The 21,982-nt window shown below is 48.8% G+C and overlaps 1 protein-coding gene across 11 annotated transcripts in view; it reads left to right on the forward strand.

Moving 5' to 3' along the window:
• The window catches only part of NDEL1 (nudE neurodevelopment protein 1 like 1), a 100,045-nt gene that overhangs the window by 3,960 nt on the left and 74,103 nt on the right, over nucleotides 1-21,982 (forward strand). For 2 of the 11 annotated variants that reach the window (XM_045044549.1, XM_023244697.2), the window contains exon 1: nucleotides 20,725-20,892. The gene's annotated coding sequence lies outside the window, so the exon portion shown is untranslated. Of the gene's footprint in view, nucleotides 1-4,259; nucleotides 4,324-14,247; nucleotides 14,300-14,680; nucleotides 14,793-20,717; nucleotides 20,893-21,982 lie in introns of those variants that run through there. The other 9 variants (XM_045044550.1, XM_023244696.2, XM_019817153.3 and 6 more) reach the window with 8 other exon arrangements.

Genomic DNA, 21,982 nt, shown 5'->3' on the forward strand with positions numbered 1-21,982 from the left:
AAGAATGTGTAATTATGAAGCTAATGGGGAAAGAGAATAATTTTTAAAATCAAATTTAAAAGAATAGAAGAAAGAGATGTTTCTTAAAAATGCCCTTGCCTATTTGTATTTCTTCTGCTATGAGCTTATCTATACCTTTTGCTGGTTTCTAGTTGGATGCTTCCCTTTTCTTATTTGTTTTAGATGGATGTAAGTATAGGTAAATAGACATATGTCCATGTGGATGTTGCAAACACTTTCTGATAGGGATCCATTTTTTTTTTAATTTCTAATGTTTATTTATTTTTGAGACACACACGCATACACACACACACACACACACACACACACACACACACACACACAGCATGAGCAGAGAGAGGGAGACACAGAATCCAAAGCAGGCTCCAGGCTCTGAGCTGTCAGCACAGAGCCTCACGTGGGGCTTGAACCCATGAACCGCGAGATCCTCACCTGAGCTGAAGTTGGACACCCAACCGACTGAGCCACCCGGGCGCCCCTGGTAGGGATCCATTTTAAATCTTTATGCCTTGGTTGGAACGCTAAGTGCCTGGCTTGACCCTTTGCTTTAACGTTAGTGAGATAAGGAATGTTTGGTTGAAGTCACATGCTTTGCTCCCAGTAGGAGCTCAAGAAATGCCTACTGAGCTGAACTCAATTGAGGTCAAGGAGCTACTCAAACGTGGGGTACCACATTATCGTTTATAGAAGAACGGGTTATCTGAACCAGTAACAGAAATAGTGAATGGTGGATGCTGAAGGCCAGAGAAGGAGCAGAAATAAACCAGGCTGGCAAGGACGATGAGAATCCTGGAGACAGCTCAACCCGCAGCAGACCCTGAGCTGCGGCTCTCTGGAGGGGGATGAAACGTATCATGAATACCTAAACACCACCAGCAGGTGGCGCTCTAAAGATGTGGTGTTGCCATCCAGACTTGAGGGCCAAGATCTTGCCTTGAGCACCTAGGAAGTGGAAACTGAGGCAGGGGGAGCCTTGAGCCCTAACGTTTTGGCTCTGTGCTTCCTCCAGCGGTGAATCCCCCAAGATCAAGAGCCCTGTAAGGGTGGTGTTGTTTTTTTCCCCCCTATATGTTTGGTTTCTCTGTGGCTGTATAGTGCCATCTGTTCAATTCAATTTAGAGCGCTGTGGGTTGAAAACTTTGATAAACCAACTAACTGGTTCCCTCGTGAAAATACAATTTTTTTTTTTAATTTAAGATTTTATTTGTTTTATTTTTATTTATTTTTTCTTAAAAATTTTATTTTATTTTGTTATCTTTTAAATATGAAATTTATCATCAAATTGGTTTCCATACAACACCCAGTGCTCATCCCAAAATATTTTTATTTTTTTAAATGTTTATTTTTGAGAGAGAGAGAGAGAGAGAGAGAAAGCATGGGGGGGTGGGCAGAGAGAGAGGGAGACACAGACTCTGAAGCAGGCTCCAGGCTCTGAGCTGTCAGCCCAGTGCCCGATGGGGGCCTCGAACTCACAAACCATGAGATCGTGACCTGAGCCGAAGTCGGATGCCCAACCAATGGAGCCAACCAGGCACCCCCTAAGATTTTATTTTTAAGTAATCTCTACCCCCAAAGTGGGGCTCAAACTTACACCCTGAAGAGAGTTTCATGCTCTAGTAACTGAGCCAGCCAGGCACCCCATGAGTTTTGATTCAGTAGGGCTGGCCCGGGACCCGAGGTCCTGCATTTCTTTCTTTCTTTTTTTTTTTTTTTTAATATTTTTTTTTCAACGTTTATTTATTTTTGGGACCGAGAGAGACAGAGCATGAACAGGGGAGGGGCAGAGAGAGAGGGAGACACAGAATCGGAAACAGGCTCCAGGCTCCGAGCCATCAGCCCAGAGCCCGACGCGGGGCTCGAACTCACGGACCGTGAGATCGTGACCTGGCTGAAGTCGGACGCTTAACCGACTGCGCCACCCAGGCGCCCCCCGAGGCCCTGCATTTCTAACCAGCTCCCTGGTGATGACTTATGTTCAGTAGTTTTAATGTTTTGAACACACTGCCTTCAAGGTCTCATTTCTGTGCAACATGGGAGGTGGGAGAGGAGCAAACCTTGGCTCTGTCCTCAGAGTTTACAGCCTCCTAGAATGAAATGTCATTGAAATGTCTGCAACGCAAGTTTGAGTGTGAGCCCACTTACTGTGTGACCTTAGGCAAGCTGTGTGGCCTCTTTGGGTCTCAGTTTCCTCGTCTGTACAATGGGAAGAGGGGTGCTTGGCTGGCTCAGCCAGATGAGCATGCAACGCTTGATCTCAGGGTTGGAAGTTCAAGTCCCATGTTGGGCGGAGAGATTATTTAAAAATAGCAACTTAAAAAAGTGGGAAGAGGGGCGCCTGGGTGGCTCAGTTGGTTAAGTGACCGACTTTGGCTCAGGTCATGATCTCACGGTTCGTGGGTTCGAGCCCCACGTCGGGCTCTGTGCTGAACACTTGCTCGGAGCCTGGAGCCTTCTTCAGATTCTGTGTCTCCTTATCTCTCTGCCCCTCCCCTGCTCCTGCTTTGTCTCTCTTTCCCTCTCAAAGATAAATAAACTTTAAAAAAAGAATAAGCTAGGTGGGCCCCCTGGGGAGTGGTACATCGGAGGGAGTAATCTTGAAGAAGGTGTCATCATCTGAAAGGAAGGAGTTTTGGGAGGTGAGGACAGAGAGCTGGGAGGAGGGCTGGTCTCCTGATCTGGTGACAAGTCTAAGAATTGCTTTTGAGGGGGATTTGAGCATTACTTCGGGCTCAGCAGGGATCCTTCTGGAAATGGATGGGGGGGTAGGAGCTAGACTTCCTGACACATCAAGCTTTGGTTTATTGCCCATTTCACATCTTTAGGGCTTTCGGGGGTTGTGAGAGAGGCGCTAAGAGGAGCCGAGGCTTACCCTGGTCCTGCCCTCATGTAGGGCTTTGCCACAGCCTCCTGCCCACTGGTGTGGGGTCCTCAGCCCAGGCTCCTGAGTTTGCCTGTGCACTTTAAATACGGTGGTGTTGGGGCGCCTGGGTGGCGCAGTCGGTTAAGCGTCCAACTTCAGCCAGGTCATGATCTCGCGGTCGGTGAGTTCGAGCCCCGCGTCAGGCTCTGGGCTGATGGCTCGGAGCCGGGAGCCTGTTTCTGATTCTGTGTCTCCCTCTCTCTCTGCCCCTCCCCCGTTCATGCTCTGTCTCTCTCTGTCCCAAAAATAAATAAAAACGTTGAAAAAAAAATTAAAAAAAAAATAAAATAAATGCGGTGGTGTTTCCATAGCATCTGGAAGAGTCGTGACACTTATGGATTAACTTCTAGCGTTCTGCTGAATGTTCCTGGGGATACAGAGACAGATCCATGCAGCCTCTACCCTCACTGGGTGACCCCGGGGAGGTCACACATCACCCCGGGAAAGGAATGGTCAGTATAGGGCCTCAGTAGTGATTCTTAAAAATGATGCAGAGGGGCATCTGGGTGGCTCATTCGGTTGAGCATCGGATTCTTGATTTTGGCTCTGGTCATGATACCACGGTTTGCCAGACTGAGCCCCGTGTTGGGCTCTGCGCTGACAGCACAGAGCCCGCTTGGGATTCTCTGTCTCTCTGCCCCTCCCCTGCTCTCTCTCTCTCTGTCTCAAAACAAATATGTAAATAATTAAAAAAAAAAAAGTGCTTCTCCCATATGGTGCGACCAAATGATACGTGAGGCCTGCAGGCAGCGTTCAGGGTGAGTCCCCAGACCAGGGGTGGTCTGATCTGGTCATGATTGAGGAGTGGGGGCAGGTCTGGAGAGGCAGAGAGGAGGAAGGACACCAGCGCCCACTGAAGGGACTCCAGGGGACATACATGAAGCCCGCTGCACACATGACCTGTGAGGCCAGCCCTGGAATCACCCCCATTTTGTAGATGGGGAAAGTGAGACTCGGACCCGCAAGTCTTGACTTCACCGTCTCCCGTGTTCTGTGCGTCTCCCGTCCTTAGTGAGTGACAGCCTTTCCCCTGCCCTTCCGGTCCCGTCCAAACACGGGGACGGGGGCGTGCATGCGTGTGTAGTGAAAATGGGGAGCCGTGAAAAAGTGTGGCCGAGGAGGTAAGCGAGGCTTGATCTCTCTCTTCCCTTCCTCAGAGGCCAGGGAAGCTGGAAGGGTTGCCTCACTTCCAGATGCCAGGCCCCAGCCTTCAGGCCACAACCCACTTCCCGTGCCCGTGTGCCTCTGTCAAAAGGTGATTCTCACGCTTCCTGTTGACTTCCGCTTTGTTTCAGCGGGTCCAGCCCGTCCCTCCCCTCCTCCGCCACCCCCCAAGCGTGCTGCTCTTAGTCTGATCGGTGAGCCCTGGGACACGGGACCAGGTACCGTCCTGCTACTGGGAGGGTAGGGTGCACGAGGCGGGGTGGGGGTGGGTGGGTGGGAGAGTGTGATCGGAGAAGTTCTGGGCCAGGCAAGGGTGGACCCGAGAGACACCAGGGCCGAGGGGTCCTGGTGGTCTGCGGACCCTCTTCGGCCATGGTTGGGGTTGGGGGGAGCTGTCAAAGGCTGAGGTCAGTATGTGAAGCTGGTTATTTCTCTGGCCGTGACGCGAGAGTTTTGCTTGGGTGGCTTCCTGAAACCACACCGCCTGTCCACGTCTCCCCAAGATCCCTTGATTTGTTTTTCTATTTCCTGGGCTGCCCGGGTAGCTTCTTCCTGGGGTGCAGAGAGAGTTTCCGGGGTTCAGACAGGCTTATCTGGGACTGACTGAGACACGGTCCCTGTGATGCTTAAAAATCACACTGAGCCGACCAAGTTAGGAGATCGCCACGAATCCTGGCTCCTTGTCTCACTCATGGATAGATTTCTCCGAGCCCATGAACCTGTTTTCTCGTCTACGGAATGACACGGTGTCTCTATTTTGTGGGATTTCTGTGATGCTGAAGCAGGACTATGATGACGAAAGTGTTTTGTAAACTGTAAGATGATATCCTTCAGGACTTGAGGTTACTTTTAGTTTGTTTGTTTTTTTTTTTTAATTTTAAAGTTTATTTATTATGAAAGAGAGTGCAAGCAGGGGAAAGTGAGAGAGAGAGAGAGAGAGAGAGAGAGAATCCAAAGCAGGTTACATGTTGTCAGCACAGCACAGAGCCCGACTTGGGGCTCAAACCCACGGATCATGAGATCATGACCTGAGCAGAAATCACAAGTCAGACACTTTACCGACTGAGCCACCCAGATGCCCCTACTTTTATTTCATTTTCTAAATGGAACTAGACCTTTTTTTTTTTTTTAACTGGTATGATAGTTGCTATAAACCCCAACAATACAGAGAAAGTGAAAGTTTTTGCATGATTCCATCCCCAAAGATGACTATGGACATTTTTGGCGTATAGATTTCTAGACTAAAAAAAAATTAAAAAACAATTTTAATGTTTATTCTTGCGAGAGAGAATGCAAGCAGGGGAGGGGCAGAGAGAGAGGGAGACAAAGAATCCAAAGCTGGCTTCAGGCTGTGAGCTGTCAGTACAGAGCCTGATGCAGGGGCTCAAACCCACAAACCCATGACCTGAGCTGAAGTTGGACACTCAACCAACTGAGCCACCCAGGCACCCCTTTCACACAGTTCTCAATTGAGTTGTTGTTGTTGTTGTTGTTGAGTTATAGGAGTTCTTATATTCTATATTCTGGAAATTAACTAGACTTCTACAATAAATATTTCTTATGTCCAACTCTATTTACTGTCCTTTAACCTTTTCTCCTTTAATAATATCACTTGAGTATCATCTCATGTTAGTTTAAAAAAAAAAATTTTTTTAACATTTATTTAGTTTTGAAAGACAGAGGGAGACAGAGCACTAGAGTCAGGGAGGGGCAGAGAGGGATTGGGAGACACAGAATCTGAAACAGGCTCCAGGCTCTGAGCTGTCAGCACAGAGCCTGATGCTGGGCTCGAACCCACAAACCATGAGATCATGACTTGAGCCAAATTCGGATGCTCAACCGACTGAGCCACCCAGGTACCCCTCATATTAGTTTATAAATATCTATCTTGTCTGTCTTTTTTAAATATTTATTTAATTATTTTGAACGAGTAAGACAGAGTGTGTATGTGGGGAGGGAGAGATAATGAGGGAGAGAATCCCAAGTAGGTTCTGTGCTGTCAGCACAGAGACTGATGCATGGCTCTATCCCAGGAACCCATGACCTGAGCTGAAATCAGGAGTCAGACACTTAACCACCTGAGCCACCCGGGCGCCCCTCTAGCTTGTCTTTCTTAACAGCTGTGTAGTATTCCAGTGTGTGGACATACCATGATTTATTAACTCAGTCTCTACCAATGGATGTTTAGGCTATTTCCTATTTATTGGTATAATAAGAAATAATTCTCCAATAACCACCATTGAACATACATCTTTGCATATTAGCCCTATTATTTCCTTAGTATAAATTCTTACAAATTGACTGCTGGATGAAAGGTTATGCATATATTTATAGTCTTCATTCATTCATTCAAATTCCTCTAATAAATGTCATACTTTTAATTTATTTAAAATTTTTTTTATCAAAGCCGCACAATAAAAAAAAAATAGCGTTTCCCTGTCTCATCTTCCCACTTCCAAGTTCTCCCTACCAGACATAAACACTAGCAATTATTTTTGTTGTTTCTAAAGTGGTTGTATGGCTGTTCTTTTTTTCTACTGTAGTCGTTATTTATTTACTTATTACGAAAGGTAAGGATACATCACCCTATCTATATCATTGCTCCCACATCTTCCTGGTATGGTTATATCACAAATTTTGGTTAAATCAGTGTTCAGTTTACATTATGGAAGTATGTTATGCCATAACTATGTAAGTATTGTTCTCAGAGCTATCTAGTTTCTTGTTACTATTTCCTTCCTTTTGTTTAATTTCTCCCCCCTGGAGTTGACCGTTGCTTCAGTTTTTTGTTTTCTTAGTTTTAACATATGTATCACTGATTCCCCTCCAATAGGGCCTTTACATTTTCTCATTAGGAACAGACACATCAGATCATCTCTGTTGCCATCTTTTTTTAAACTGCATATTTTAATTTCAACCCTCATTTAAAAAAAAAAAAGGTTCTTGTCTTGCTCCTTTTTTGTAGCACCATGTTCTTGTTTTATGGATGTGATGATATCTTCATTTCTCTGAAGATATTAAAGTCTTTCTTTTTTGGGGTTCTGGGGTGTCTCCGTCAGTTAAGCATCCAACTTTGGCTCAGGTCATGATCTCACAGTTGGTGGGTTCAAGCCCCACATTGGGCTCTGTGCTGACAGCTCAGAGCCTGGAACCTGCTTTGGATTCTGTCTCTCCCTCCCTCTCTCTCTCTGCCTCTCTCTCTCTCTCTCTCTCTCTCAAAAATAAATAAACATTAAAGGTAAGGATAAATTTTCTTTTTCTGTTTTATCTCTGCTCCCTCCATTGTATCTACTACTCCTGTTTCCTTTGTGTGATTTTGTTCCATCTTTTATATTGGAGGCTTTTTCAAATGTTTGCGGGCTCCTTGCTAAATGTTCATTTTTATGATCAAGGAACTAGAAGCTGACTGGAGGCTCCGTGTGGGTGTGGGGGGAGGGATTGGGTGGAGGATCCTGTTGGCTGTTGGGCCTCTCCCTGAGGCAATCTGGTGGGCAGACCAGGTGCTGTGGTTGGGAGACCTCTCTGGAGCCAGTTGGGTTCTGTTGAGAGAGAGTCTCTGATCTCCTGCCTGGAGGATACAAGCTAGGCTGTAGGCATTCCTGGGGGGCTGTCAGGGGAAGGAAGCTGGGATCTCATCATTCAATATGCAGCCTTTGAAGGATCTGCCCTCCCTCTATCTCCCTTCTCTTTGTGGTATGGTGACTAAGCCTTGCCCTCTGGTCTGGAGCTTCTCTGGTTTAGTTTCTCCAGAGAATAAATGTCCTCCTCCTGCTAGGGTGGGAAAGATAAATACCTTGGCTTATCAATTGCCTGGGCTGTGAAATCAGCCTCTGAGTGTTTTGTAAACACGCTGTGCTTTCAACAGATCTTCCTGTTTTTAGCCCCACCCCACACCACCTTCTGACATAAGCTGTCACCTCCAATTCTTGAGCCTGTCGGTAGGACAGAGGCACAACACTGCTTGCTTCTGGTTGGCATTCAGTTTCCAGACTTCTCTGATCCACTCCAACAGCTACCACTCACCAATCTCCCTTCCATCTCCCCAGATTCTGGTAACATCTTGTGTCCACCGTTGTCTTCTCTTCTGTGCACTGTCCTGCTGTCCTGGTGGATTTCTGCCTTGTCCTGTCTTTGTTGTGGTGTTTCAAAAGGAAGTAAAGATACAAGTATTCAGTCCATCCTGGTAACTGTGACAGTGATATTTGCACTCTGACCAGTGTTGTACAAGAGCATTGGCTTTCTCATACTTTTTTTGTTTTTTTTTATTTGAGAGACAGCACACATGAGTGGGGGTGAGGGGAAGAGGGAGACAGAGAGAAAGAATCTTAGCCCCATGTGGGGCTTGATCCCACGACACTGGGATCATGACCTGAGCTGAAATCAAGAGCTGGACACTCAACTGACTGAGCCACTCAGGCACCCTGGCTTTCTCATACTGTTAGCAGCACTGAGTATTATCATTTATTTTGTCTTATTATTATTTCTTTAAACATTTTTTTAAAGTTTATTTTATTTTTGAAAGAGTGAGCGAGTACAAGTTGGGGAGGGGCAGAGAGAGAGGGAGACACAGAATCCGGAGCAGGCTCCGGGCTCTGAGCTGTCAGCACAGAACCTGACACGGGGCTCGAACCCACAAACTGTGAGATCGTGACCCGAGCCGAAGTTGGATGCTTAACAGACTGAGCCACCCGGGCTCCCACATTATCATTTCTTTTACAGTTTTCTAATCTGATTAGCAGAAAGTTATATCTCGTTGTTATTCTAATTTTTAATGATATTTTTCCCTTCCTTGGATTAAGAAAGTAATCTGTATTTGCTGTAGAAAATTTGGAAAATACAGGTATGCACAAAAAAGAAAATATAAATCAATTTTTCTATAGCCATGTACTTACAAAAATAAAAACAGAGTCATCTTAATTTGTAGTCATGCTTTTGACTTACTAATCCTGATTTGTCCTCATATTATGATACGTTGTTCTATGACGTCATCGTTAGTGGTAACATGATACTGCATTGTGTGGATATATTTTTATTTTATTTTGGGAGGAATTTTATTTTATTTTATTTTATTTTATTTTATTTATTTTATTTTATTTTATTTTATTTTATTTTATTTTATTTTATTTTATTTTATTTTATTTTATTTTAGAGAGAGAGTGCGCGTTGAGTGGGGGAGAGAGAGGGAATCCTAAGCAGGTTCCATGCTCAGCGTGGGGCCCGATGCAGGGCTTGATCCCACGACACTAGGATCATGACCTGAGCCTAAATCAAGAGTTGGACACTCAACTGACTGAGCCTTCCAGGTGCCCATTGTGTGGATATATGATCATACCCTACTGATGGGCATTTAGGTTCTTTTGGGTTAAAATTTTCATTAACAGGCTTCCCTTTTGATCATGACCCCATTTAACCGTGTTCCCACTGTGTTATCTGCTCAGCAATCTGTTGTTTTTTTTTTTTTGGGAGGAGAGAAGAAAGGTAAAGTTTAATCCTTTTCTGGTTAAATAATTACTAATTGCAAATCAGTGAATACAGACTCACAGAGATTTTCTAGCACTTTCTATCTTTTTTTTTTTTTCTTTCCATGGGTCAGAGGAAGAGCTAAAGGGTCACTTTGCGGTTCTCATTAGATTTCTCCACAGCTTTCAACTCGAGGGAAGATGATAGAGGGACAAAAGCACCAGGGAGGACTGATGTTTGTGAGTGATGAGAACACGGAAGCAGAGCAGGCAGGTGTCTGAAGAAATCATCCAAGAAATAGTAGCTTAAGAGAGAAAATCAGAAAGAATGAACGGGTCTGGGCGTTGAGGAATCCTGAATCCTGTTAGCTGTGTGTCCTCGGGCAGCTTGCCCAGCCTTTTTGGTTCTCCACTCTTCCTCCTCATCTCAGGTGGATTTCTTCGTTCTCTCGTGTGTTCAGAGGCTCTATGAATACAGACTTTGTCATGCCTGCCCGGTGATCCGGACAAGTTGCTTAACTTCTCTGAGACTTGGTTTTCTCATCTGTAAAGTGGGGACACGAAGAGCTACTTCACAGAGTTGCTGTGAATGGATGTTTGGCGGGTACTAATCACAGGGCCTGTCCCATACCGAGTATCCAATAAATGAAAGCTATTTTTATTGCTTCTCGCACGCCGATTGTTATGTAAGAGGAGAGTAATTATATCATCCCACGCCGTGCGAATGGAAAGCAATGCCGTCTTCTCTAAAGTGGTTTTTGAGGTCCAGCCTGCAGCTGGGACAGACTCCAGGGAGCGCAGTCCAAGGTCACCCCTGGCCACCGACCTCCGTTTTCAGCTCATTCTTCCTCGGCGCTTGGGTGCCGTCCAAATGTGCACCAAGTTAACACGCAGCTGTTTAACACAGATGAATAGGATGCCAGGAATGTTGGTCGACAGGGGAAGCCATAGGACGCTCCACTTTCTAAATATAAAATACCCAGGAGTGTAACCGAAGGGGACCTGAGTATTAGACGATATGAATCACCAACGTGGGAGTGCTATTCGGAAAACGTTGACATGCTTTCAAGTTGTGATTAATGAGCACGGAGACGGGGGAGAGAGGTTGTGGGTGTTGCTGAAATTTTGCTCTTTGCTGCTGTGCGCTCTTGGACAAATCGCCCTCTTCTGTAAAGCCAGCAGGCCGGATTCTATTTTTGTCCCCCAACGGATGGGCTTTGTACGACTGGTGGCCTGCAAAGTGATGTTATATGGTACAGACACAGACACTTGGTATTTTATCTTATTTTTTTGTTTTTAATTTTTTTAATGTTTATTTTTGAGGGAGAGAGAGAAAGAGAGAGAGCGAGGACAAGCAGGGGAGGGGCAGAGAGGGAGAGGGAGACACAGAATCCAAAGCAGGCTCCAGGCTCTGAGCTGTCAGCACAGAGCCCGACGCGGGGCTCGAACTCACCAACCGCGAGATCATGACCTGAGCCGAAGTCAGAGAACATGGTTTGTGGCAGCTAGAAAAACAGTGCCCCAAAGCTGTCCACATCCTTAACCTCCAGAGCCCGTGACTGTGTTACCTTCTAGGGCAAAAAGGGCCTTGCAGATGTGGGTAAGGCTTTTGAAAAGGGGAGATTATTCTGGGATATCTGGGTGGGTCACACGGAATCGAAAGAGTCCTCAGGAGAGCAAGCCGTGTGTGTGTGTGTGTGTGTGTGTGTGTGTGTGTGTGTGTGTGTGTGTGGCAAAATCAGACAATGTGACCCCAGAAACAGCTGCTGGGGGAGACGGTCAAGAGCTCAGAAGCCCTGAGGTCTCTCGAAGCTGGGAGTGGCCAGAACCCATGCTCCCCTGGAGCCTCCAGCAGGAACCAGCCCCTGCCGACACGTTGACACGTTGATTGCCTCCTGTAGGTCCCATTTTGGGCAAGAACTGTTGTGTTGTTTTAAGCCACGGAAGGCTTGTGGTAATTAGTGGCAGCGGCCACAGGAGACGAAAACACCAGACTTTAGATAGTTCTCTCGGCAAGTTCAGGGACTCCCCAGGGCATCGCAAAGGAGTGTGACAAGAATACGACCTGCCCCCACTGACCTAGGAATGACTGTAGGGCAGACTGGCCAAGGAGAGGCAGAGACCTCAGGTCCCCCAGAGAGGGTGCTTGGGACCTCCACCCTGACTCTCAGGCACTGACAGCGAGTATCATCGGGTTCAACCTGCTCGTTTTAGAGGGAGAAACTGAGGCTCCGAGAAGGGAAGTAATGAGCAAAATCAAGTGTGATGGGGCTGATTTGGCCAAGAGGAATACATTCCTGAATTCCTAAGGCGGTGGTTGGGAAGGGCTCCAGGCAGAGGCTGACTGGGCTCTCACACCAGGGTGGGGAGCCCTGAGGAGGGGCGGGGCCTCCCCTCTGGCTGGGGGTGGGGGGTGGGTCTTGCCACCCTTTGACCACCTTTTGCATTTGTCTGGGCCTCTTGCTGTCACAGCGCCTCGAAACCCACAAAACCCCCTTTTGTAATTTTCTTTCTTTTTTAATTTTTTTTTCAACGTTTATTTATTTTTGGGGCAGAGAGAGACAGAGCATGAACGGGGGAGGGGCAGAGAGAGAGGGAGACACAGAATCGGAAACAGGCTCCAGGCTCTGAGCCATCAGCCCAGAGCCTGACGCGGGGCTCGAACTCACAGACCGCGAGATCGTGACCTGGCTGAAGTCGGACGCTTAACCGACTGCGCCACCCAGGCGCCCCCCCCCTTTTGTACTTTTCAAAGTGGACATGGGGACCTGTTCCCGTATTATACCGTGTAGGAATCGACAAAGGCTAGTGTGAAATGTCCTCCGAGATCCCATGGACTCAGGTTAGGGTGTAACCGTCAACGGTCAGGGTATTGTTCCCCTTTATTGAGACAGTGGCCTCCAGATACGTGAGCTGCAGAAAAGCAATCCTGATATTCCAAGTTAGCGATAGTTGACCTCCAAGATAGTTCTACCATTCAAAATCCCAAATATCATTACGTTGTCAGTTAACAGGTGTTTAGAAGATACGAAGTTGAAAAGATTGTAGGGTTGAGGGGCACCTGGGGAGCTCGGTGGGTTAAGCATCTCACTTTGGCTCAGGTCATGATCTCGTGGTTGGTGGGTTCAAGCCCTGCGTCAGGCTCTGAGCTGACATCTCAGAGCCTGGAGCCTGCTTGGGATTCTGTGTCTCCCTCTCTCTCCGCCCCTCCCCTGCTCATGCTCTGTCTCTTTCTTTCTCAAAAATAAATAAACATTAAAAAATTTTGTTAAAGAAAAGATTGTAGGGTGGAAACTAGACTTCTGCAGAACTTATGTTTACGGGAGGGAACCCCATCAGACGGGGCTAATTAGGGAGCCCTAGCAGAAGAAATTAATTCTTGTGATCTGTGCCGCACAAGTGGGAGCCTTCCTGTCAAAACGTACCCCAGCATGTCCACGTTGACTCTTGTATCTGAGAGAGTGGCTTGGCTTCAAGGCTGGGGTTTAAAAAGGTCCTAAAAGGGGCTCCTGGGTGGCTCAGTTGGTTTGAGAGACCGACTTCAGCTCAGGTCATGATCTCACGGTTCGTGAGTTTGAGCCCCGCATCGGGTTCTGTGCTGACAGCTCAGGGCCTGGAGCTTGCTTTGGATTCTGTGTCTCCCTCTCTCTCTGCTCCTCCCCTGCTCACACTCTGCATCTCTCTCACAAATAAATAAAACTTAAAAAAATAAATAAATAAAAAAAATAAAAAGGTCCTAAAAGCCACAGACTTAAGAAAATCATTTGTAAGGAATTTCGAGGAAATTATCTTGCTTTGAGTTTGGATGCGTTCTTTTTTTTTTTTTTAATAAAAAATATACATTTAATTACTTTTGGTTACAAAGTACCGAAAAGTGTCTGGGTGGTTCAGTCCGTTAAGTGTCCGACTTCAGCTCAGGTCATGATCTCACAGTTGGTGAGTTCGAGCCCCGCTTGGGGCTGCCAGCGCAGAGCCCTCTGTGGATCCCCTGTCCCCTGCTCTCTCTGCCCCTCCCCTGCTTGCACACATGCTGTTCTACTTGGAATGTGTTTGATTAGGAGCAAGGTGGAAATATGATATGTGTGTTAGCTGCCTGAATTTTTAAATTTTGTCAACTGCTTCTTGTTAGTCTTTTTTTTTTTTTTTATGGTAGAGTTCTTTATCGGAGTTCTAAATGGTGAGACTGCTTCGACAAAAAGGAAGAAAAAAGGGGAAGTGCTCAGCAGCAGAGAGCAATGAAAATATGTTAGAACTTAAGAACCTTCGTTGCAAGGTTATTTCTCCATTCAGCAAATGTTAAGTGCCTGCTCCGTGCCAGGTGTCGCCCTAAATGCCACCCTAGGGGCGCCTGGGTGGCGCAGTCGGTTAAGCATCCAACTTCAGCCAGGTCACGATCTCGCGGTCCGTGAGTTCGAGCCCCACGTCGGGCTCTGGGCTGATGGCTCGGAGCCTGGAGCCTGTTTCCGATTCTGTGTCTCCCTCTCTCTCTGCCCCTCCCCCGTTCATGCTCTGTCTCTCTCTGTCCCAAAAATAAATAAACGTTGAAAAAAAAATTAAAAAAAAAATAAATGCCACCCTAAATATAAAAACACTGAAAAGTTCTAGCCTATTCGTTTCTCCTCAGTAGCTTTCACTACCCCGACATGCTAATGTTTCTTTTCTGTTTCCTTTCTTTTCTGTAAGCTTGTTTCATGACCTGCTCTACTCCTGGAGCCCAGAACAGGACAGGCACTCGGTAAGTATTTATTGAACGGCCATTCCGTCCCGTCTGGGTAACTTTGACTCACTGGCTTCCCTGGGAATGGGTTTTGGCTGAAATCGGCGGGTACAATCAGCACAGGTTGGTAAGAAACACGCCCATTTCCTTAAAGTCCTGTCGTTTCATTAGCATGGTTTGGGAGTGAGCAAAACCCGCGCCACTTTGCCTCTGTAAAGGTATGTGAGCAGGTATTGCTTCTGTCTGGGGACAGTCACACTGTTTATGTAGGTGTGATGTCAACAGCCCTTGGGGTTGCCAGGTGTTACCCAAGCTAGCAATTAAGAGTGTGGTACCGTCCTTCTCTGTGTAGGCAGCTGGCGCTCTGGGGTGTGGGCAGTGACACAAAGGGCTGGGTGGGAGCCGGGGCTGACAGTGAAGACAGAGGCTTGGATGGCAGGGGGAGGCTCTGAAGCCAGGAAAACCAGGGGGCTCTAGATGGTTCCAGAATGGGAGGAAGTCCGCCGTTCAGGTAGGTTGCTGGGGAAGAAATGGGGGCAGTTCCAAGAGATTCATGGGAGTGTGGCAGGATATCAGGTTCCATTAATGGTGGGGGGGAGGGTGAGGGAGGCTAAGCAAAGACTCTTCAAGCCTCAGTTTACCCCACCCCGGATAAGGACGAGGGCCCTTTCCCTCCAGGCACCAGAGCTGCACTCTGACAGGAAGGCCTGTTTCAACCTCAACCTGAATTGTCCTCTTTCTCACCTGCACGGGGCCACTTCTTAGCAAGCCAGCCCGGAGGCCTGCGGAGGGTGGGGGGCCCTGGAGACATGTGGTCCTCCGGCCGGAAGCAGGAGGCATTCTTAGACACAGTGGAAAGGGGAGGAGCAGGAAGGGAGTTTGGAACCTAAACCAGAGCAAAGTCATCATACCCAATCCCTGTCTTTCCGTGGACTCACAGACGCCTGGAGTTTGGAATTTAGGGGACAGAGATTCAGACAGCAGAGCTGAGGTTTGGAAGGCCCAGTGGCTTTGTGTGGTTGGCGAGCACTGTTTGTTCTAGAAGCTACTGAGGATGCGAGAAAGGCAACAAAGGAATTTCCTCTTGTCTTCAAGGTGGTGCAGGATTACCTCGGGCTCGGCCGTTCGGGCTCCAGGGTCAAGGACCAACCAGAAGGGAGCATTTTTGAATCAAACGTAAACTGGTTACCATCCCTTATCTTGGGGGAACTTATCTGGTTGAAGGCTGCACATTCTGCAGACCCCTTAGGAGTCATGCATCCAACCAATTTTTATTTATGTAAAACATTTTTAAAAATTAAGTTTATTTTGAAGGGGGGAGGGGCGCAAAGATCCCAAGCACAGAGGCGGGGCTCAAACTCACGAACCCGTGAGATCATGACCTGAGCCGAAATCAAGAGTTGGACCAACCAACTGAACCACCCAGGCGCCCCTCCAACCAATGTTTATTGAATGCCCCACTTTAGTAGGCCAGAAAGTAAGATAAACTTCTCTATTCAAGGCATTTGCATATAGTATGACGTTTTTATTTTCATATCTCTGTTGCATTTTATACAGCAGCCCTTTATCTTTTTTTTTTTTTCAATGTTTATTTATTTTTGGGACAGAGAGAGACAGAGCATGAACGGGGGAGGGGCAGAGAGAGAGGGAGACACAGAATCGGAAACAGGCTCCAGGCTCCGAGCCATCAGCCCAGAGCCCGATGCGGGGCTCGAACTCACGGACCGCGAGATCGTGACCTGGCTGAAGTCGGACGCTTAACCGACTGCGCCACCCAGGCGCCCCATAGCAGCCCTTTATCTTAAGGGCCTTGACAATTTTATGGAGGAAGGCCAATCAATCCTGTGACATCAAACCCTATATTCACTCAGGGACCAGCCCCTGCCACACCGCATCCTCCCACCCTGGGTATGTTTCTTCACAGCACCTGTCGTGATCTGACAGAAATAAATTTGTCTGCTTGCTTATTGTCTGTCTTCCCCATTAGAATAGAAACTCCGTGGGGGTGGGGGTGGGGGTGGGGGTGGGGGTGCTTTTTAGAGTGATGTGGTTGAATCCCCAAGGCCTAGAACAGAACAAGCACTGCACTCAGAGCTGATGAATGAAAGACTTGCCAGCTTCTAGAAAGCTACTCCTCACCTTGAGTATCCAAGAGTATAATGTTTAAATAAAATCCCCTATTATTATTATGGTTATTCCTAATAACCATATTAAGGGGATTGTAGGTACTATAGGCTGGGTTTAAGATTTGGGCTACAGGGGCATGTGGGGGCTCAGTCGGTGAAGCCTCCCACTTTGGCTCAGGTCATGATCTCGCCATTTCTGAGTTGAGCCCCGCGTCGGGCTCTGTGCTGACAGCTCAGAGCCTGGAGCCCGCTTCGGATTCTGTGTCTCCCTCTCTCTCTCTGCCCCTTCCCTGCTCATGCTCTGTGTGTGTGTGTGTGTGTGTGTGTGTGTGTGTGTGTGTGTGTCTCAAATATAAATAAACATTAGAAAGTTAAAAAGAAGATTTGGGCTACAGAAAAGTCATAATTGGCCACGACTTGGAGTCCAGTTTCTTTGTAACCTGACATCACCTAAGTTGAGCCTTTTATACTAGTGAAGCTTTGTATAATGTATTTTCTTCTCAGAATTTGGGGCATTTTCCAGAATGTGCTGTCGGTCTTGCATTTGGAGTTATAGACACCAAACTATTGATTCATTCTTTCACTTTTAATTAAAGCACATTGAATTGAGTGTTTGCTAAATGCCTGTTGCTGGGGGATAGTAGGACAATCAATATTGTCGCTGTGGTCGGTGAGCTTTCGTTCTTTTGTGGGGAGCTCAGACACCTCTATGACCAAAAAGCTGTGTTCAGTAAGTCCCCTGCGAACTATGTGAGGTTTTACTTGAACTCAGAGGAAGGAGCATTCATTTTGGGGCTTTAGGTATTCAGGGAAGGCTTCTTGGAGGAGGTGGCATATGAATGAGACTTCAAAAGGCAGAGAGGAAGGTGGGCTGGCCAAGTCTAGAGAGCATCAGTCACATGCAGGACAGTGGGAGTCAATAAAAGCCCAGAGAGGGGTGCCTGGGTGCCTCAGTCAGTTGAGCATCTGACTCTTGATTTTGGCTCGGGTCATGGAGTCGTGGTTTGTGGGATCAAGCCCTGTGTCACACTCTGTGCTGATAGTATGGAGCCTGTTTGGGATTCTCTCTCCTCCCTCTGCTTCTCTTTCTCTCTCTCTCAAAATAAATAAACATAAAAAAAAAAGGCTCAGAGAGGCAGGGAGCTGTTTGGGGGACATAGTGGAGGGTCTAGGTGAACTGTAGGAAGTTGACAGTAGAAGTGGGTTGGAGTTGCTTTGGGAAGGCCTTGAATGCTAGGCTTTGTACTTGACCACAAAGGCAACAGGATGCTGAAACAAGCTTTGGAGGCAGTGGTGCTCTGTACACGGAGGGATTTTAGAAAGATGATTCTGATGGGCTGGAACAAGACAAAATTCAAGGGAGAGAAGTCTGGGAAGGGAGGGGGCAGAGACACAGGAGACTCTGCGCTGGGGAGATCCAGGGAGAAAATAGTGGGAAAATGGATTTGAGGGAGTCTTTTGGGTTTGGTGCCCTCGAGAGTAAAACGGAGGCCGGGGAAGGGGATAATTAAGGGTGATTTGATGAGGCCTTTGTATCTTAGTAACCAGGAAAGTGAGGATGTCATTGGCAGAAACCTGAAACTCATTTTGAAAATTTCAGCTGGGGCCAAAGGAGGATGTGTTTTGGGGGTGTAGGCAGGAGGTAGAGGAGGTGGTGGGACATCTGGTGGATGTGTCCAGCAGGCCGTTAGTAACCAGCCAGCCATCGGGAGTCCCTTGCCCAGCCTGGGTACGGAAAATACCGGCCACAAAAATAGGGAGGGCTTCACCTGAATCAAACCTTTGATTTTGAGGTGTCCGCTCACCTGATTCAACAAAGGGCTGCATATACCCCATCTTCTCAGAGTTTTCAAGGCAGGCCTGTGTGCACCGCGTCACCTTTGTGTGTGATGTGGCTGGAGTCCAGCACTCTCATTAGCTGGAGTTGACATTTGTGTCCTAAACCTCTCCTGAGGCAACTGGTCAACCCCCACTACCCCGCAGTGGAAATCAGCCTCTGTTTCCCGAGTCTCTGAGTGTGTGGGTGGCAGGGAAGGTGGGGGTGTTTGTTCAGCCTCTCAAGGACTGTGATATTGACCCCTTTAGCTCGATCCCAGAGGGACCTTGTACGGGGAGCCATGCTTCAGCATCCCCCTACTAGATAGTTGATGAAGGTAGAGACTGGAACAACTTCACTCATCTTTTTTACCTTCACGGAGCTGATTTTGTAACTTCGTTTGCTTTTAGAGGCTGCTTTCGGTCGTCGCTTCTTTATTTTCTCTAGATGGGCATACTGGAAGCAGGGAGTGGGGCAAAGGTCGTTGACCCCTACCTGAGAGAAAGCTCAACAGCACAGAGGAAGGAGATCAGTAAAGGGCTTTGATATTACCGAGAGCCCGGCCAGGCAAAGCCCATTCGTTAAGATGGGGCCCACGCACGAGTCCTGACAAACACCGGTGCAGGATCCAGACCGGGTAGGATGGGATGGTGACCTGCAAGATGACGCCAACGTTTTCTGTAGGGCCTGGCCTGCCATGAGGTGACTCAGTGTATTTCCTAGGACTTCGGCCAGGAGGCGGGGCCAAGAGTTGCAGACTTTATTTTTTCCTCTTGGGCTGGGACTGCTCTGTCTTGGCACTAGGTCCACAGGAAGGTCTGCCTGCTTAATTAGCTCTTTGCCTGTGACCTCATCGGTCAGAGCACAGCTTCAGCCAGGGAAGCAGAGCCCCAGACCCTGAGAGAGCTTCCGCAGCATCCCAGGTCCCTGGGCTTGGACAAAGACCTGCTTGGGTTTAAACTCTACTTTAAACCCTCAGTTTTGCAGCATATACACTCAAGGTAATGATTCCAGCCTCACAAGCTGCTTGGGTGGACGGAGGGAGGGAATTGATGTAAAGCACTTAGCACAGTGCTTTAGCCCAATGAACAGCAGTTATTAATAGACCCCCTAGTTGAGTGGCACTGTAATCAGGGTAACAGTGTGGTTTCTGGAATTAAACAATCCAGATCAGTTGGGTTTGGATCTCGAGTCCTCTTTTTTTTTTTTTTTTTTTCCTAGTTGACTGACCTTGGGCAACTTTGCTTTTGCTGAGTCTCTGTTTCCTCATTTGTAAAGTGGGAATACTAACAGTACCTATGTCGCAGGGTCATTGTGAGGAGTATGCAAATCAACATTTTGCATAATTATCAGTATACACACATGGCACAATGAAGGTGAACGACTCTTACAGCCAATATCATGATCTTTCAACCCTGAAGCTTTCTGAGCCTAGCTCAAGGGACCCTCCTTAACCCATTGATCTCTTCTCCAATATTTATTATTTGGACACCTCTTACAATCCATTTTGCATTGTTCCTGTTTATGTCCATTTCCCCCCAAAACACAGCTGGACTTCCCAGACTCACCTTGCCTTTGCCTTGAGGCCTTTCACATCATTATTGTGTCCAAAAAGCCCAAGGATCCTATCCCAGCAGTACTGACATCAGAGAGATAATTACACTGCACATTATAAAGGTTCCTAGAGTTGTTTTCAAAACAGCTCTGTTCAAGTTTCCACTCCCCAAGCGGTTGCTCATCCTCACTTCCCCCCTTTCTGAGCTGAGTGCCCCCCTCAACCCTCTTCCCTCGCGAGTCCCCTAGGATTCCATTCTTCAGGGGCTCCAGAGGCATAAACACACAAACAAAACGACGCTTAGACACGTAAAATATATGTGGATATATTTGTATTCCCCTCAAAGAATCCATTCATTTATTCAGCAAGTATATTTGAGTGCCCACTCTGTCTGGGACCAAGCCACCTGTTGGGATGAGAAAGACAGGAGGGTCTAGCTCTCCTGGAACTTCACAATCTGCCGGAGGAAGACAAGCACGGGTGTACAATTTCGGGGTGGGGGGGGAGTGCCGTAAAAAGTACACAGGTCTTAGTGGGAAGGACGAGGGGGACGGGAATACCCCTGTTAATCTGCTAGGTGGTCGGGGGTCGGCGGGTGGGGTCGGTGGTGAAATCTGAGCCGAGAGGCATCTTACAAATGAGCGCTCTGAAACATAAGATACTTGAAGGACCTTGGTAGCTGAAAGGCCGGGAGGCAGGAAGGTCTCACCCCTGCGGGCGTCACTTCCCCGAACCTCACCGTGTTCTCGGGGGAACCGCGGCGCCGCGGGGTCACCTGCGCGGAGGCCCTCTTCCCCCCGCCCCCACCAGCCTGACGTCAGCGCGCCCGGCCCGGCCCGCCCCCTCCTCGTGACGCCATCCCCGCCGCAGCCCCGCCCCGGTCGTCCGCGCCCTGGCGCGCATGCTCCGGGCCCCGCCCCGTGCGTCACAGAATGGCCTCGGCCCGCCGGGCGGCCCCTGACGTGTCGGGGAGGAGCCGGGCGCCGAAGTGCGCGGAGTGGAGCTCTGGGCTGCGGAGGGGAGCGGAGCTGAGCGGCTGGGCGGGCCTGGCCAGGCCAGCGGAGCGGAGACGTCGGTCGAGCGGCGGCGAACATGCGCTTTTGACACATTGGAGGTGAGCCGGCGGTGCGGGGCCGCTCCCGAGGGGGCCGGGCCGGGTGGCGGCGGCGGCGCCGAGGCCTGTCCCCTGGGGTGGGGTGTGGGGGGGGGGGAAGCCTGCCCGGCCCACGGGCCGGCTGTGAGGCCCCGCCGGGCCGGGCCCGGGCTCTGGGGGCGGCCAGTCCGGGGCAACTGTTCCAACCGCTCCAACTGCCCTCTGCCCGCCCTGGTCCGAGGTGCGGCCCCCCGAGGGCGGCCTGTGGGGCTGGGGTGAGGGGTGCGCGGACGCAGGCCGGGACGTGGCACCGGGGCCGGGGCGCTGGTGGCGCTAGGAGTGGTCGGGTCGGAGGTGGCAGCGGCGCGCCCAGTCTCCCCTCACCGCGCCCCCCCCCCCCAGGTCCCTTCGTCCTGGAGGGCTGTGCGCTCGGATTCCCAGCTCGCGTGGCCTCTCCCCGCTGGGGGCGACAGCGGAAGCAGCCCACGTCGGGCTCGGGTGACACTGCCGTGACTCCTCGCCCCTCCCGGAGTTGGGAAAAGTGTCTGGGTTGCTTGTGCTCGCCCCCCCCCTTTTTTTGGTGGTTAGCAACAAAGTAACCTTTTAAGTTTTGCCAAGGAAGTGAGGGTTCTTTGAGCGCTGGCGATTAAATCCCAGTTCTGTAGCGCCCTGACGCATTTCAGAACCCTCTTGCTGCCTGTTTGGAACCTCATCGCCCAGTCGTTGTGCCTGATTCTGTTCTTGCCGGATAACAGAGAGCACCCCCGCCGGCCGAGAGGGGTCATAGAGCCCAGGTGGGGTGGAGGGCGGTAGGTGGTAAGTGATTTCTCCTGGGCTTTGGAGTCTACAAGTGGTGAAAGGCTTCGTGTGGATCAGAATTTACGTCTCTGGGCTCCGTCTCCCTTCCAAGTACTAACCAGGCCCGACCCTGCTTAGCTTCCGAGATCACACAGCGTGTTCAGGGTGGTATGGCCGTAGACACGTCTCTGGGCTCGGAATCACATTTGTGTGTGTGTGATTTTTATACCCTTCTCAACTAGAAAGCAGAGCAGAAAATCTGGCTTGTCTAAACTGTGCCGACAGCTAGGAGAAGGTGCATTCACCTGTTTTT

This window comes from Felis catus, chromosome E1, assembly GCF_018350175.1.
Source record: "Felis catus isolate Fca126 chromosome E1, F.catus_Fca126_mat1.0, whole genome shotgun sequence".
Lineage (NCBI taxonomy): Eukaryota > Metazoa > Chordata > Mammalia > Carnivora > Felidae > Felis > Felis catus.